The sequence below is a fragment of the Mustela nivalis genome, assembly GCF_964662115.1.
Source record: "Mustela nivalis genome assembly, chromosome: 2".
NCBI lineage: Eukaryota > Metazoa > Chordata > Mammalia > Carnivora > Mustelidae > Mustela > Mustela nivalis.
Window position 1 is genome coordinate 142,925,356 of NC_139021.1, and position 11,644 is coordinate 142,936,999.

Consider the following 11,644-nt stretch of genomic DNA (forward strand, 5'->3'; position numbering starts at 1 on the left):
GAATGCTGGCGGAGGTACAGCAAACTCTGTTCCATCATAGTTCTGTTTCATCTGTGTTCTGCTTTGAGTTTTTGCCTAGAAGACGGGGAATGCCCCTCCTGTCCCCAAAGGAAGTGCATTAGCACATATTTTGAATAAAGAGTGCAGGAGGCTGAAAAGGAACCAGAGAAAAAGCCTACTCTACATGAAGGGGAGACAGAAGATGGAGATACAGGAATATTAATCCAAATTTTGAATATGCCTCTGTCTTTGCCAGCAGCACCCCTATTGCCACCGCCTCCACCACCCCCTGTTCCTGCACCACTATGCCTATAGCCCACACAGCCCGTTCCTGTACCACTCCAGGTGCTATTTGCTCCTGCTCCTTTTACCCTCACTATCAAGGAACAAAAAGCATCCCAAGCTGTTGAACCACCTCCTCATGAAGTTGACACAGAAGCTTCTATCATATAGCATGAAGGGCCCCAGGGGCTCCCTGGATTTAAGCCATCCATTTCAGATTTCCCCACAGAAGCCCCAGGTAAAATGGACAATTAGTAGCAAACTGATGGATTGTTTAGTGGACACAGGTGCAACATATTTAGAATTAAAGCTAATTCAAGGTTAGCTTAATTAAAATAAACATGTCTTTAGAGTTATCTGCATCAAACATAAAGCTTTTATGCTACCAAGGTTTATTAAAGGTCAAATAAGTTCATGTTATCTCTGTTGCAATTTATCAGCAAAAAGACAACTGAAAATGATGGTTCATTACATCTGTCTCATGAAGTCTTCATGGGTAATTATTAAAAGCAAGTAGGTTAATAAAAAGTTTTATAGGTAAACTTTTAAATAGCTTTCAAAATCATTGGTAACTTGAAACTTTGCTAAGTTAAAAGATATATTCAGTTAAATTCATTGGATATCTAGGTCTTTTCCAAATACATTAAAATACTGAAATATTAGTCACTAAACATAAGATAAACAAAACTTTAATTATAGAAAAACTACAGATAGTTGGGTCTGTTAATAAACATGCTTTAAAAAAAAACATGCTTTATATTTTGTTGAAAGTTGTACTATGAAAAAACTAAGAAATTATAAAATGTATTTACGAACTTGCCAATCTAAGGAATTCTGGTGAAGAGTTCACAATTGGTTACTACTTAGTTTTCCTTGGAAACTAAGGTTTCTAAGGGTTAAAATTCTCCTAAATATAATTAAGACTGGGCGCCTGGGTGGTTCAGTCATTTAAGCCTTCTTGATTTCAGCTCAGGTCATCATCTCAGGGATGTGAGATCAAGACCCATGTCAGGCTCCAAGCTGGGCATGAAACCTTAACATTCTCCCTCTTCCTTTGTCCCTTTCCAGCACTTGCTTGCTCTCTCATTCAATAAATACATAAATAATAAATAAAATATATAATTAAGACTGCTAGAGATGATAAGGAAAACAGCTCTGCATGTAAGGAAAGCAAGAGATGTGTAGCAAAGGTGTAAGGAATGAGAACACATTTTTGTTGAGGGAAAAGGAAGCACTTTTGTCCTGAAGAGAGATTGGCTGCTTAGAGAGGAAAAACCTAGAACAAAATTATTTAAAAAAAAGGTTGTAGAAAGTTTGTGAAGGGGAATCTTCAGGAAAAAAAAAAAAATATATATATATATATATATATGTATATATATATATATATATATATGCATGGTTAGGACTAAGACTGCAATGAATAAGTTTTTAAAGTACACCAAAGTTTAAGTTTGGAATTTGGTTTTTCCCTTGTTAAAAAGACAAAGTTTTCTTGGATTGTTGGTCTACTCTGATAAATTGTAAATAAACGTTTTTTATGACCAGGAAGATAAAGTTTTAATGTTTTGTCTTTACCACATCTTTAATTACTTAAGAAAGTTAAAACATCTGGCCCCACATTGGGTTCCCTGCTTGGCGGGAAGCCTGATTCTCCCTCTCCCACTGCCCCTGCTTCTGTTCCCACTCTCACTGTGTCTCTCTCTGTCAAATAAATAAAATCTTAAAAAAAAGAAAGAAAGAAAGAAAGAAAGAAAGAAAGAAAGAAAGAAAGAAAGAAAATAAAGTTAAAATATCTCAATATTAAGCTAAATTTTGCCAAAAACAATATGACCTTCTACAGAATAACTTATTGCCACCTTGGCTAAATGGATAACATTAAGATTTAAAATAATCTATAACCCTATTTAGGTATGTGCTTTAGAACCATCTAAGGTTTTTAACAAACTTCTGAAAAACTTGAATTCTAAATGAAGTCTTTTTGACTACTTAAGTTTGTTTATTTGGTATTTTAAGTTACATGGGAAGCATTGTCAAGCAAATGATAAGTCTTCATAGGTAATATTGTGTGGATAAATGCTATAACTGTTCTGGAAATTTATAAAATTCCTAAACTTTTAATATGTTATGTTATATCATCAGATGTAATTCTAATTATTAAAATATATGTCACAAAAATAGCTGAATTTCCTTGTCAACTTCATTATAATGAACTCTAATCTCATTTTTAACCATGCCCTTTTTTAGTCTTTTGTAATTTACAGTTGCTGCTTTACCTCAGTGCCCTTGTAAAGGTGTTTCAGCTTCAAAGAGATCCATGAAAATTAATTTGACAAGCACAGGTTCCTCATATCTTTAAGATCATAAAACTAAACTAAGAATTTCCCCAACTAATGGGAAAAACTGTATTCAGACAAGAATTAGTAATATGGGACTGAATGAATTAAGGAAGATGATTATAGTTTTTATGACTCTTATTTGAAACTTTGCTGGTTCTCTAATGTTTGCTTTTCCAGATCTAAAGAAACGTTTTCCTCTTAAGATATCTAGGACTTACAGAAATAAGAAAAAAAAAATTCCTTTGTGGACAAATTGAAATTTATCTTTTCTCCCTACCTAAATCCCCCAGAATTCAGGAACTCTCAGTGAGTATTCTTTCCTTCAAAGCAATATTAATTATTTGCATAAGTTCAAAAAGAATCTGCTCTCCTTGTAACAGGACACCACTGAAAACATGAGTTATTTGACCAAGGCCAAAATTAAAAATGCTTTAACTGAGATGCAAACCCAAATGGATGCAATAAAAATGAGGAGGATGGATAAAGCAAAGGAATAAATCTGTGATACAGAAGATAAAATTATGGAAAATCATGAAGCTGAAAAGAAGAGGAAAAGAAAGGTAAGAACTATAAAGGTAGACTTAGGGAACTGAGCAACTTACTTAAACTGTAATAACATTCATATCATGAGTCCTAGAACATGAAGAGAGAGAAAAGGGGGCAGAAGGTTTATTCAAACAAAATATAGATGAAAACTTCCCTAATCTGGGGAAGGAGACAGACATCATAATACAAGAAGCACAGTGAACTCCCATTAAATCCAACAAAAGCCTACCATCACCTAGACATATCACAGTCAAATTCACAAAATATATGGACAGGTAATGAATCCTGAAAGCAGCAAGGGAAAAAAGTCCTTACATACAAGAGAAGACAGATCAGGTTCTCAGCAAATCTTTGCACAGAAACTTGACAAGCCAGAGGAGAGTGGCAGAATATATTCAACATGCTAAATGGGAAAAATATGTAGCCAACAATATTTTATCCAGCAAGGCTATGATTCAGAATAGTAGAAATAAAGTGTTTCCTAGACCAAAAAAAAGAAGAAGAAAAAAAAAATGAAAAGAGTTTGTGACTACTAAACCAGCCCCACAGGATATTATAAGGGTGACTCTTCGAGTGGAAAAAAAAAAAAAAAAGACCAGAAGCAAAAAGACTAGAAAGGACCAGAGAACATCACCAGAAACACCAACTCTACAGGTAACACAATGGCACTAAATTCATATCTTTCAATAATCACTCTGGGGTGTCTGGGTGGCTCAGTGGATTTAGATGTCTGCCTTCAGCTCAGGTCATGATCCCAGGGTCTTGGGATGAAGCCCTAGATTGGGCTTTCTGCCCTCTCTCTCTGCCACTCTCCTCACTCTCTCTGTCAAATAAATGAATAAAATCTTTAAAAAATAATAATAATAATCACTCTGAATGTAAATGGCCTAAATGCTCCTATTCAAAGACATAGGGTATCAGAATGGATGAAAGAAAAAGGTATGTCTACATGCTGCCTACAAGAGATTCATTGTAGACCTAAAGACACCTTGCAGATTGAAAGTGAGGAGGTAGAGAATTATCTATCATACTAATGGACATCAAAAGAAAGCGAGAGTAGCCCTACTTACATCAGACAAACTATATTTTAAAACAAAGACTGTAACAAGAGATGAAGAAGGGCATTACATCATAATTACTGGGTATATCCATTAGAAAGATCTAACAATTGTAAATATTTATGTCCGCAAGTTGGGATCACCCAAATATATAAATCAATTAATAATAAACTCATTTATAATAGCACAGTAATAGTAGGGGACTTTAACACCTCACAGCAATGAACAGTTTGTCTAAACAGAAAGTCAAGAAGAAACAAGGGGCTGTGGATAACACACTGGACCAATGGGTGTAATACATATATTCAGAATATATGATCCTAAAGCAGCAGAAAATACATTATTTTCAAGTGCACCTGAAACATTCTCCAGAATAGATCATATATTGGCTGACAAATCAATGCTCAACAAGTACAAAAAGACTGAGCTCATACCATGCATATTTTCAGACCACAATGCTATGAAACTTGAAGTCAGCCACAAGAAAAGTTTGGAAAGACCTCAAGTACATGCAGGTTAAAGAACATCCCACTAAAGAATGAATGGGCCAACCAGGAAATTAAACAATAAAAAAAATACACAAAAGCAAATGTAAATGAAAACATGACAGGCCAAACCTTTGGGATGTAGCAAAAGCAGTCCTAGAAGGGAAGTTTATAGCAATCCAGGCCTCCTTCGAGAAGCAAGAAAAGTCTCAAATACACAACCTAACCTTATACCTAAAGAAGCTAGAAAAGGAACAGCAGATAAAGCCTAAAGCCAGCAGAAGGTGGGAAATAAAGATTAGAGTAGAAATGAATGATATAGAAACAAAACAAAACAAAAAACAAAGACTGTAGAGAAGACCAAAAAACTAAAAGCTCGTTATTCAAAAGAATTAATAGTTGAAAAAGCCCTTGCCAGACTTATCAGTAGAAAAAGAGAGAGAACCCAAATAGATAAAATTATAAATGAAAGAGGGGAGATCATAACAGTCACTATGAAAAGTTATATGCCAACAAATTGGGAAATCTGGAAGAAATGGACAAAATCTTAGAAACTCATAAACTTCCAAAACTGAAACAGAAAGAAATAGAAAATTTGAACAGACCCATAATCAACAAGGAAATTGAATCAATAATCTAAAACCTCCCCAAACAAAAGTCCTGGGCCAGATGGAGTCCCAAGAGAATTCTACCAGACATTTAAAGAAGAGTTAATACTTGTTCTTCTCAATCTGTTCCAAAAAACAAAAATGGAAGGAAAACTTCCAAACTCAATTTAGAAAGCCCGCATTACCTTGATTTCAAAACCAGACAAAGACTTGGCTAAAAAGGAGAATTATACACCAACATCCCTGATGGACATGGATGAAAAATTTAATTCAACAGTACATTAAAGAAATTAACCTCCCACAAACAAGTGGGATTTATTCCTGGGCTACAGGGGTAGTTCAATATTCACAAATCAATGTGATATAACACATTAATAAAAGAAAGGACATGTACCTTTTGATCCTGTCAATGGATGCAGAAAAACCATCTGGCAAAATACAGCATCTTTCTTGATAAAAACCCTCAACAAAGTAGGGATAGATAGAACATACCGCAACATCATAAAGGCCATATATAAAAGACACGCAGCTAATATCATCCTCAATGGGGAAAAACTGAGAGCACAAATAATAAAAACAAAATAATGGCACAAAAACAGACACAGATCAATGGACCAGAACAGAAAATCCAGAAATGAACCCACAACTACATGGTCAACTAATCTTTGACAAAGCAGGAAAGAATGTCCAGTATAAAAAAGATAGTCTCTTCAAAAAATGATGTTGGGAAAACTAAAAAGTGCCATGCAGGAGAATGAAACTGGACCACTTTCTAACATACACAAAAATAAATTCAAAATAGATGAAAGACCTAAATGTGAGATAGGAACCCACTAAAATCCTAGAGGAGAATGCAGGCATCAACCTCTTTGACATTGGCCATAGCAACTTCTTACCAAACACATCCCTGAAAGCAAGGGAAACAAAAGCAAAAATGAACTATTGGGACTTCCTCAAAATAAAAAGATTCTGCACCGTGAAGGAAACAATCAACAAAACTAAAAATCAGCCTACAGAATAGGAGAAGATATTTGAAAAAGACATATCTGATAAAGAGTTAGTATCCCAAATCTAGAAAGAGTTTACCCAACTCAACACCCAGAAAAACAAATGGCTCATTTAAGAAATATGCGAGGATATGAATAGACACATTTCCAAAGACATCCAGATGGCCAACAGACACATGAAAAGATGCTCAACATCACTCCTCATCAGGGAAATACAAGTCAAAACCATGATGAGATACCAACTCACACATGTCAGAATGGCTAAACTTAACCACACAAGAAACACTAGGTATTGGCAAAGATGTGGAGAAAGGGGAAACCTCTTGCTTTGTTGCTGGGAATGCAAACTAGTGCAGCCACTCTAAGGGAAAGTTTGGAGGTTCCTCAAGAAACTAAAAATAGAGCTACCCTATGACCCAGCAATTGAAGTACTAGGTATTTACCCAAAGGATATAATAATGAAGATTCAAAGGGGTACATGTACCCTGATATTTACAGCAGCATTATCAATAGTCAAATTATTGAGAAAGCCCAAATGTCCATTGACTGATGAAAAGATAAAGATATGGTGTATATATACAATGGAGTATCACTCAGCCATCAAGAAGAATGAAATCCTGTCATTTGCAACAATGTAGATGGAACTAGTTGTATTATGCTAAGCGAAATAAGCCAATCAGAAAAAGACAAATCCCATATGATTTCACTCATATGTGGAATTTAAGAAACAAAACATATGACCATATGAGAAAGTGGGAAAAGGGAAAGAGGGAAACAAACCACAAGAGACTCTTAACCATAGAGAACAAACTGAGGGCTGCTGGAGGGAGGTGGGTTAAATGTATGATGGCCATTAAAGGGGATACTTGTGATGAGCACTGGGTATGCTATACAAGTGATAAATCACTGATTTCTACTGAAATCAATATTGCCCTGTATGTTAACTAAAATTTAAAGAAAAAATAAAGGGTGCCTGGGTGGCTCAGTGGGTTAAGCCGCTGCCTTTGGCTCAGGTCATGATCTCAGGGTCCTGAGTTGAGTCCCGCATCGGGCTCTCTGCTCAGCTCTCTGTCAAATAAATTAAAAAAAAAAAAATTTTAAGAAAAAATAAAGAAACCAAACAACAACAAAAACTCACAGCCCTGGTTTGCTAGGTAGGCCATCTCCTACCACCAAAGGATTTGCAATTGCCTCAAAAACAGTAAGATACCTAGGAATAAACCTAACTAAAGAGGTAAAAGATCTGTACTCTGTAAACTACAGAACACTTATGAAAGAAAATAAAGAAGATACAAATAAATGAAAAAGCATTCCATGCTCACGGATTTGAAGAACAAACATTGTAAAAATGTCTATATTACCCAAAGCAATCACCCTTACCAGTCTGTTTCCAGAAACCTTTTCATTTCCAGCATACACCAATTATCCATTCTTTCTTGCAAGTTTAATTCTGCCTTTAAAATGATACTGCCTTTAAAATTCTGCCTTTAAATGATAAAACATTTCTAGTGCCATAACAATGGCAGGGTCTTCGAGTATGTATTTGAGGTATCGTGGGAAGAGGAGAGTCAGCTGACTCCTATAGCTACAGAATCCTGGAATCTGGGGAGATGGAGCAAGTGAGAAATTAAAACCTAGGCTTATGCAGGGAGGCTTTGTTGAAGAAGAAACATTTTAGCTGAGACCGGATGGACGTGCAAGACTATATAGATCCAGAAAAGAGGGAGGAGGCATGTTTGGTTGTAAACAGATCCTCACAAGGTGAATTTAAGGCAACCCCAAATGACAATAATATGTAGGGGAAAAGATAAACAACAACAAGAACAGGAAAATCCTGAATAAAAAGGAGTCAGTGCACAGTAAATGAGTAAGAAAGAACTAGAGAGTAAAGGAAGAAAACTCTTTGGTTGAGAGCTCCCAAATGAAACAAGGCTGTTTATTTAGCTGTGTTCAAACACTGAGAGCATCAACCCGGAAAAGCCATTCCCAGAATAACTGGCCCCAAACAAAAACTGGTTTGAGTCTCTGTAATTGGTGCTATGATAAGAGGCGGGTGAAGTGGCCAGATCCCAGGCGGAAATCGGCCACTTTGGCGTAATTGAAGGAACGAGATGTCCTCGTACAGAGTCCTGTATCTGAGCAATAAGGGCTGTACTGGGGACATAAAGCCCAAGGTGAAATGAACCACTCTAGCAAATGACACAGGCGGTGGCTAAACTTCATCTCGGTCTTACAAGTTCAAGCCCACTTTCCACCTTGCAGAGTGAATCAGAGGCATTTTTATTCATGAAGTGAATAAAACCCAAGGATAACAACCTTCTTGTTGTACTTGTAAAGGTGCCCTTAACAGCTGGCAGAAGAGCTGTGAATAAAGTGATAAAAGGGGCTGGGGTGGCTGGATTCTGTCCCCATTCTTATTAGAGAGAACAAATTCACACATACACTAAAGCATTTTGTCTTTTTCTCACTTTGGCCCAAGAGGCAAGCAGGTGATAAAATAGTTGGTGAGCTAAATCCATTTTGAAAGGCAGAATAACACAGATGCTCCCAGACAGGTGAAGGAATCAGGGCCCGATGTTCATATTAAATAAACACTAGTTACAACCAAGCCCTTTGAACATCTGCATCCAGAGATGAAAATCCTATCTGACAAAAGGCTGTTTAGTCACTAAGACCTAAACAAGCTAAGCAGGTACCAAAAACCTCCTGCCTTCCCTCCTTCCCTCCACTTTGCAGGTAAAAACATCCGTGACATTAAGGAAGAAATCAGAGTTGTCCATGTTGAGCTCCACAGCACTTCCCTCAGCAATATGTTCTTTGAAGAGAAAATGCTAGACTGAGAAATTATATTGTAACTAAATGTTTCTTCATCACTAGCAAAATTTCTAGATTCCAACGTGGAATTTTTTTTTCCTTAATTTTCTACTTCTCCCATCAAAATTTGGGGGGAGATCAGAGTTCATTCAAAACCAGTTTGTCAGGACTATTTTGTGGTAGGGATGTGATTTTTACCAGCTTTGGGAAAATAGGAATGCAATACCCCAGGCTTCATGATGGGTCTGAATCACAAATATATTAGGCAAATTAGATAAAGTCCTCAGAGAGAGGAGAAAGACAGAGTGAGAGAGGAAGAGAGATGGAAAGAGAGAGAGAGACAGAAAGGAATAAACTGCAATTCAGGAAGAGAGACCCCTTCCAGTTCAGCATCTTCCAAAACAATTTCCATCACATTCACACTCTAGGTCTTATGTGAAGTGAATAGCGGAATGCTTTTTTTTAAAAATGAAACAAGTTTAGAAAACACTCGCTGAAAAAATCACAGGTTTCTTTTCAAGACTTCTCAAAACTTTCAATATTCAAGTGTGCATTATAGGCCTTCAAAAAGGGGATAAGGTATCACTTGCTTTTTGGTATGATTTGCATAGAAAACCCACCTTCACTGAGGGTTTAACGTTGTATCACTTACAATTACTGCTGCAAAGAACACTTTCCCGGAAGCTCTTCATATAATTGCTTACCTTGAACTAGATCTCAAGTGAGGGAAGAGGTGGGCGGTGGGAGTGGTGAAGATGGAGGAGGATATCATGGGACAAGAGTGACATAAGCTGGAAGAGAATTTCTGCTCGGGATGAGGCATGAAGGAAAGGCAAAAAAAAAAAAAAAAAAAAAGCCTGTATTCAACTGTATAGGAATAAATGACAAGGACCTAGTTCAGCTGGAGGAGGAGGTAAAAGGGTGAACCAAAGGGAATTACGTTCACAAGGCTTATAGACTCTCATATTCCCTCAGAATTCATGTTTAGACCTGAGTTTGGTGTTCACGGTACCATGCCTAAACTTGTGGAATCTGTAAATTGAGTAATTCACCAGATTTTGCAATTTTCCAGCCTTTATTTCTTCAAGTACCATTTTGACCCATTCTCTTCCTTCCTTATGGCACTGGAGCATTTGCTAGCTTGTTTGATGTTGTCGGAATTTGGGAGATTCTCTTCAGTTTTACCTTCAAGTTAGTCATGATCTTATGCTTTATTAAGTAAGAGCTAGCTCTTAACCATCAAGATTTTATCCTTAATCCTAGGATACGTTGTCCTCACTCCCAAGACCTAGTATTTCTGGGCTTTCTGCTGTAAGCCTAAGGTACCTAGACACATTTTCTCGCTCTACTCTGGAACTCCACTATCTCCTGTCCTGTGCTCGGATATCACCATTCAGCTCTTGACCTACTGGGGGGAAATTTGTATGAGGCCTTATAAGGGCCATTCCTGGACACGTGCAACTCAGTCTCTGGCCACAGGCCCATGCTGTATCCTCATGTAGATGACAGAGGAGCTTCCTCTCCCCATTTCCATACAATTGCTTCTCCTCAGCTATCTCACTCTGAAAATTACAATTGCCTCAGCATCTTGGACTTCATCTTTAAATTCTCAGCTTAGAGAGACAGCACCTCCACTTGGGACCACCTGCTCTTCTTTACATCAGGTAAGTGACTCCAGACAAAAAGCCAGAGCAATCAGGGGGCTCACCCTGTTCCATTTCTCTCAAAGACCAGCACCCTACACTGCCTGTTGCCCAGGGCTTCATATATTTCGTCTAGGTTTATAGTTATTTTCAGTGAGAGGTAAAATCCAATACCACTGTCATGGCTGGAAATAGAATACACTAGAATTTTGATAGCACGCCCATGGTTGCTCAAAATGTTATATCCAGTCACCATGTTATTTATGTATAAAGCCAGCTGAAAAATCTTACTCTTGCTAGGGCTCAGAAAACATAGCACCCCATAGAGCTTTCCTGAAAAAGAAGCACCCAGAATCCTATAACCTCCAAAACTGCGTAAAAATTCAATTATATTTATTTTTTTTAAAAGATTTTATTTATCTGACAGACAGAGATCATAGTAGGCAGAGAGGCAGGCAGAAAGAGAGGGGGAAGTAGGCTCCCTGCTGAGCAGAGAGCTCAATGTGGGGCTCAATCCCAGGACCCTGGGATCATGACCTGAGCCGAAGGCAGAGGCTTTAATCCACTGAGCCACCCAGGCACCCCAAAATTCAATTATATTTAAGATGCAACATAAAAGAAATGATGGAGAAGACTGAAGGCACTTGGGTGGCTCAGTTGGTTAAGTGTGTGCCTTTGGCTTGGGTCATGATCTCAGGGTCCTGAGGTTGAGCCCCACGTTGGGCTTATCAGTGAGTCCACTTCTCTTTCTCCCTCCTCCCTAGTGCTCTCCCTCTCTAATAAGTTAATAAACTCACACACACACACACACACACACACACACACAGGTTCTAGCAAAATTTGAGGTGCTACATAAAATAAGTCT